This window comes from Petaurus breviceps, unplaced genomic scaffold, assembly GCF_028583685.1.
Source record: "Petaurus breviceps papuanus isolate PSGF00001 unplaced genomic scaffold, PetGlider_PUasm1.0 90845, whole genome shotgun sequence".
Lineage (NCBI taxonomy): Eukaryota > Metazoa > Chordata > Mammalia > Diprotodontia > Petauridae > Petaurus > Petaurus breviceps.
Window position 1 is genome coordinate 11,915,949 of NW_027187359.1, and position 6,000 is coordinate 11,921,948.

Consider the following 6,000-nt stretch of genomic DNA (forward strand, 5'->3'; position numbering starts at 1 on the left):
TATGACATTGAACTTCCAAGATAACTCTATTCCCTTTGCTAAAGAAAAGAGAAAGACTGAAACCAGTTGAGAAAAGATTTCTTCCTTAGGGAAGGGCTGGTTCCAGGGCTAGAATGGGAAGTATTGTATAGATTGCTATCTTTTGTCTATTCCAAATAATTTGTTGGATAATTCAGTAAGTATTTACTATGCATCTAAGTGCCACGCACTGTTGAAGGTTCTGAGGATTCTAAGACAAACCAAAGAACCCCTGCTCTCATGGAACTTATGAGTTCTACGATGATAATACTAATTGACATTGTTAAGGGAAGAAGAAGGGCTCAGGTAGAGACATGAATAAAGTTATTTTGATTGATACACATTAATACCTTTGCTCCGGGGTTTTTATCCTGGGACCCATAAACTTTTTTTTAAAGAAGTATGTTGATAATTATATTTCAACTTAATTAGTACCTTTTGTAATTTTATGTTTTATTTTATGCATTTAAAAACATGATTCTGAGGAGTATATAGCTTCACCAGATTGCCAAGAGGGCCCATGATGCAAAAAAACTTTAAAAGCCCAGTTCTAGACAGACCTACATTAACTTAGCACACTAGGCAAAACTGATGGGTGAGTGAAGGTCAATTTCCTGAGGACCCTTGGCACAATGCATGGCACGTAGTAGGCACTTAATAAATGCCAGTTAATTGATTAATTGGTTCAGAATCTTAGATGTCGAGGCAAACAATAGACCAGTGATCTTAGATTCCTGGAAAAAATTCATAATAAGGAAAGACTTTAAGGGGATAGGTTGAAGTGACTGGGAGTGTAGGGTCTGGAGAAGAGAAGATTAGGGGTGAGGGGATGAAGGACATAATAGTATTTGAAGGTTTGTTCAGTGGAAGAAGGATTAGATTTGTTCTACTTGGAACCACAAGGGAAGTGAATTGCTCAGAGGCAGATTTAGGTTCAGTGGAAGAGAAAACTTGATAATAGTTAAAGCTATCAAATAGGCTGCCACAGGATGTAAAAGGCTACACTTACTTGTTAGAGATAATTGTACAGGGTATTCTTAGGTTCTGATTGGACTAGATAGTCCAGTCTGATGATCTATTCCCTTATAATGCTGGAAAAAATAAAAGGAAGCCTGAATTTTAGTAGTTAACTTCTCACTATTGTTGGCTACAAGTTAATAAATGATCTGACTGACTTTTTCCTACTGCTGTGTAAGAGAGCTAAAATTGAAGTCAAAAGATCTGTTTTCAAATGTTAACGCTGACACTTAGGAGCTGTGTGACTCTGGACAGGTCAATTAAGATCACTAAGTCCATCATTCTTACCTTTAAATGAGGATAATAATGTTTAGGCCACTTACTTCATCAGTCAACCAACAGACTTTATTAAGGGTCTACTGAATGTTATTATGAACCAGAGGAGTATGGAAAGCAGAAGGAACATATTGTACTTTCTTCCTTCACTCCTTCTCTCTTTCCTTCCTCCTTTCCTTCCTTCTTTCCTTCCTTTTTTTGAGTAAAGACATTTATTGATACCCATTTGATATAGTTCAGTGAAAGAGTCTGTAAATATAAAAGCATTATTTTCTTTTAGCTATCACCAGGCTCCATATATATATACTCAACAATCAGAATTGTCTGCAGAAAGCACTCTGTCTTACTATTAGTTTTACAGAACTTAATATACAGATTTAATATAACAGTGACACTTATGTACTTAAGTGGTCCAGTGACTTTTCTTCTTTCCAGACACAAAAAATGAAAATCTTTTCCTTCAAGGAGCTTAGGGAAGCACTTTCTAAACCTGAAAGAAATATATAAATTGAGGTTATTATTATTTCTTTTGTCATTATTATGTTTTCCTATTGCCACCAGCCAATATCTGGAAAATGCAAATTTACTTTAATAATACCTTAAACAAGACAATTAAAAAAAGATAAATCTACTGTGTTTCTTAAAAGCACATTTAATTGCCAAATAAGGAATACACCCCAAACCATTTTAGTTTAACATCAGTAATCATCACGATCATCAATAAGCAACATTTATGTGACACAGGCATTTTGTAGGTATTGGACAAAAAAAATGTTAATGGTGTAGTCCTTGTCCTCAAGGAACTTACAGTCAAATGGGAATATGTATGTGTGAGAGAATAGGGGATGGAAATGGAGTCGAAAGTACATATTTGGAAACAAAATTAATTGGCAGAAGCAATGTATTTGTAGTCTGAAGAGCAGGGTTCAGATGTGACTCTGCTACTTCCTGTGAGACCTAGAGAAAGTTAATTCACCTCTCTAGACCATAGTTTCTTCTTCTATAAAATGCTTGGAAGAGGTTATGATAAGAACAGAGTATGAAAAGAAGTCCAGTTTGGCTAGATAAATTCCCTCAAAATTGTAAGGACCTTAAATCCCAAAGTCTGTTTCAATATTCAGTTGTCAACAGGGAGCTATTGAATGTTTCTCAGTAGAATTAACTGGTGATAGTGGTCCATTAGGAAAATAAATAAGACAGTACTGTAGAGATCAGACACAGGAAAGATGAAGACAGAAAGAATCCTTAGGAGATTATAATAATCTAGATATGAAATAAAAGCATGAAAGAGGGTTTGTAATAGGAGTGGAAAGGAAGGGCCAGATCTGAATGGTGGTAGAATTAATAGGAGTTTGCAATTTATTGAATTTGTAATTGAAGAGGGTCTAAAAAAGAGCCAATGGAGTTTTCCAACATTATGAGCCTGGGGTATAGGGAAAATAGCAATTCCATGAACAGAAATACAAATTGGGAAGAGCGTTGGTGAGGAAAGTACTGGAAGAAAGTATTCCCTACCTTGTTTGAGAGGCTTTTTTAGCTGCTACATTCCTTAAACCTCTCTTGGTCACATTTACTCATTCCTGGTAGACACTATTGGATCCTGTTGGGAACTAGAGCTCTGGAGGGAAGGTAAGGAAAGGAAGGGAAGTAAAAGTAGGAAAATGTTGGGTCACCTTCTACCCCTCTCCTTTTTTTGAAAGTTTAATACCTTTTATTTTTCCAATGTAGTCATCTCTACTTGGAGACAGTAGGGTGATTTAGTGGATAGAGTGCCAGGCATGGAGTCAGGAAGACCTGAGTTCAAACGTGGCCTCAGAAACTTATTAGCCGTGTGACCCTGGGCAAGTCACTCAACCCTGTTTGCTTTAGTTTCCTTGTCTCTAAAATGAGCATGAGAAGGAAATAGCAGTATTTCCAGTATCTTTGACAAGAAAATCCTATACCAAATCATGAGGAGTTGCATACAACTGAACGGCAACAGAAGTCATTTCCAATTAGCCTTCCCTTCTGACAAAGGGGGAAAAAAATAAAGCAAAAGCAAAGGACACATGGGCTCATCTGATATCTCATGCAACATTCATTAGACGTTGGTCCTCTCTTCTCCAAAGAAAAGAGGGAGGTGCATTTTCTCATCTCTTCTCCAGTACTAAAATTGGTTATTGTAATTAGACTGCTTTTAGCATTGTTTTATTATTCATATGCATTGTGTCATCACCATTACACATATGTACATACATATGTGTAGTAGATACATATGTTCATCAGAGTTTTTTTGGTTCTGCTTGCTTAGTATCATGTGATTATAGTTATTAATCTGGAAGGAACTTTAGAAAATCATCTAGCTCAGTGGTATCAAACTCAGATTGAAATGGGGCCACATATTGACTTAGTTTTAAAAGGTAATATTGTCTATATTTTATTATATTTTTATTTATTTTGTTAAACATTTCCCAATTACATTTTAATCTGGTTCTGTTGCTTCTAGGCAGCAAGGTGGCCCAGCGCTTAGTCAAGACCTAAGTTCAAATCTGACATCAGACACTAGCTGTGTGACCCTTAGCAAGTCATTTAACATTTGCCTCAGTTTCCTCATCTGTAAAATAACAATAGCACCCACCTCCCAGAGTTATAAGAACCAAATAAAGTAATAATTATAAAGCACCTGGCTTTGTGGTGCTAGATGTTAGCTATTATTATTATTCCCACTACATCTTTAGCACCTCTGATCTAGTCCAACCCCTTCACTTCACAAATGGGGAAACTGAGGCCCAGAGAATTTAAATGACTTTCCCAAGGCTATATAGGAAATAGAGAGATCTAGGATTCAAACCCAGGTCTTTTGCCTTCAAATTCTGCCTTCCTTTCATCCCACTCCTCTGCAGCTATTCATACAACTTCTCCCAAGAGTCTTAGAATCTCTGGATTCCTCATTTCTTTGCAATACTGTTCCATTTACCATGATTTATTTAGCCACTGCCCAATTGAGAGGTACTCACTTTGTTTCCAGTTCTTTGCCACTACAGAAAGTTCAACCTTTTCTTTTAGTTGCCGCCAGAGGTAAAAAGGACATGTCAGCCACGAGCTGTGCTTTTGATGGGTTATCATCCGGTATGCTCCATTCATATCACAGATGTGGCAGCCCAAGGAAAAGAAAGTATTTGTTCAGGGTCATACAGCCAGTTAGAGGGGGGGAGTTGGGAGTAAGAACCCTCCCTCCAAGGTCTACATCTTTCTGATCACATACCACTGGCCTCATCGAAGTTACTAGCTGTAACTTCAGGTTTGTGAGTTGAGTGGAAACTCTTTGAGAGATTGAACTCTATTAATAAAAGAGTCTCACTATCATTGTGGAATGAGGGGTTCCTCTATTATGAACCAGGGAAGCTTGGAGAGCAGAGGAAATATACTAAGAAATCTGCCTGAATGGGGTGGGCATGTCTTCAATTTCCAGTATTTCTGGGTTGTGGGTAGGGGAATCACATTCACATCCTTCCCCTCTCCAACCCCCAACATGAAATATCCATGGGCCAGAAGTTGTGGTTTAGCAATAAACCATTTCAGATTCAGACATCAGGCAATTGGAGACTCCTGCTTTTGATTTGCCTCCTACCCACCCCCTTCCCCATCCCAAACTGTTAAAGGCCCTGTGGCTCTGCTGCACAATGTCTGTGCTTGAAAAACAGGTAAGAGCAAAAGAAGAAAAAATCACTCAGAGCTTTTACTATTTGGTTTCTGGAAAGTTTAAAACTGATTATATATTTGACCCTAAAAACTGCTACCTTCCTAGCACCATCCTCCCTAGACCCCAAAGAGCCTTATAAAACACTTAAAATAGGAAGCCAGGAGAGTCACTGTGTCATAGTGGATCAAACTTGGCCTCTGATTTCAAGTCCTGTCTCTGACACATACTGGCCGTGTGACTTTGGGTAAGTCACCTAACCTGAGTGGGAACAGAGCTGAAGCTAGAACTTCCTCCCTGAGAGTTCCTTTTGCCAAAGAATTCACATATCTAGCCCTCATCTTCATGACCTACCAACCAAAAACTTAAAAAAGGAGCATAATTTCCGACTATTGATTATACCAAGGAAAGAAATTTGAATCCAGCTGGGGTTTCTAGGGATCCATAGTACCCTAAGATGCCTCGTGGTTTTGTAGTGGCCAATTCCTACCAGCAGATGGCATAAATGACATGCAAAAGAGATGGGAAAGCTGGCAAAACTAATAGGGAAAGAGCAGAGCTAGGAAAGTAGAATTTCACTCCAGAGAGGTCTCTAGGAAGTATCTAGTAACCACTCTCTTCATTCTATACAGGAGAAGCCTGAAGCCCAGAGAGGTGAAGGGACCTGCATAAGATTGTTGCATGATACTATGTAGTTTTCACTTGGCCCTGAAGTTGAGGGAGAAGTCAACAGGGTGTTTGGGATTGGGTGCTGCTGAGATTTCTCCACTGGGATTACTAGATTACCACAGAACATTAGAGCTCGAAGGGACTTTAAGACTTTTTGCAGAAGGTACAGTTTACACTGGGACCTGAAGAAAGCCAGGGAAGCCAGGAGACAGATGGGTGTGTGTATGTGTGTGTGTGTGTGTGTGTGTGTGTGTGTGTGTGTGTGTGTGTGTGTGTGTGTGTGTGTGTGTGTGTGTGAGAGAGAGAGAGAGAGAGAGAGAGAGAGAGAGAGAGAGAGAGAG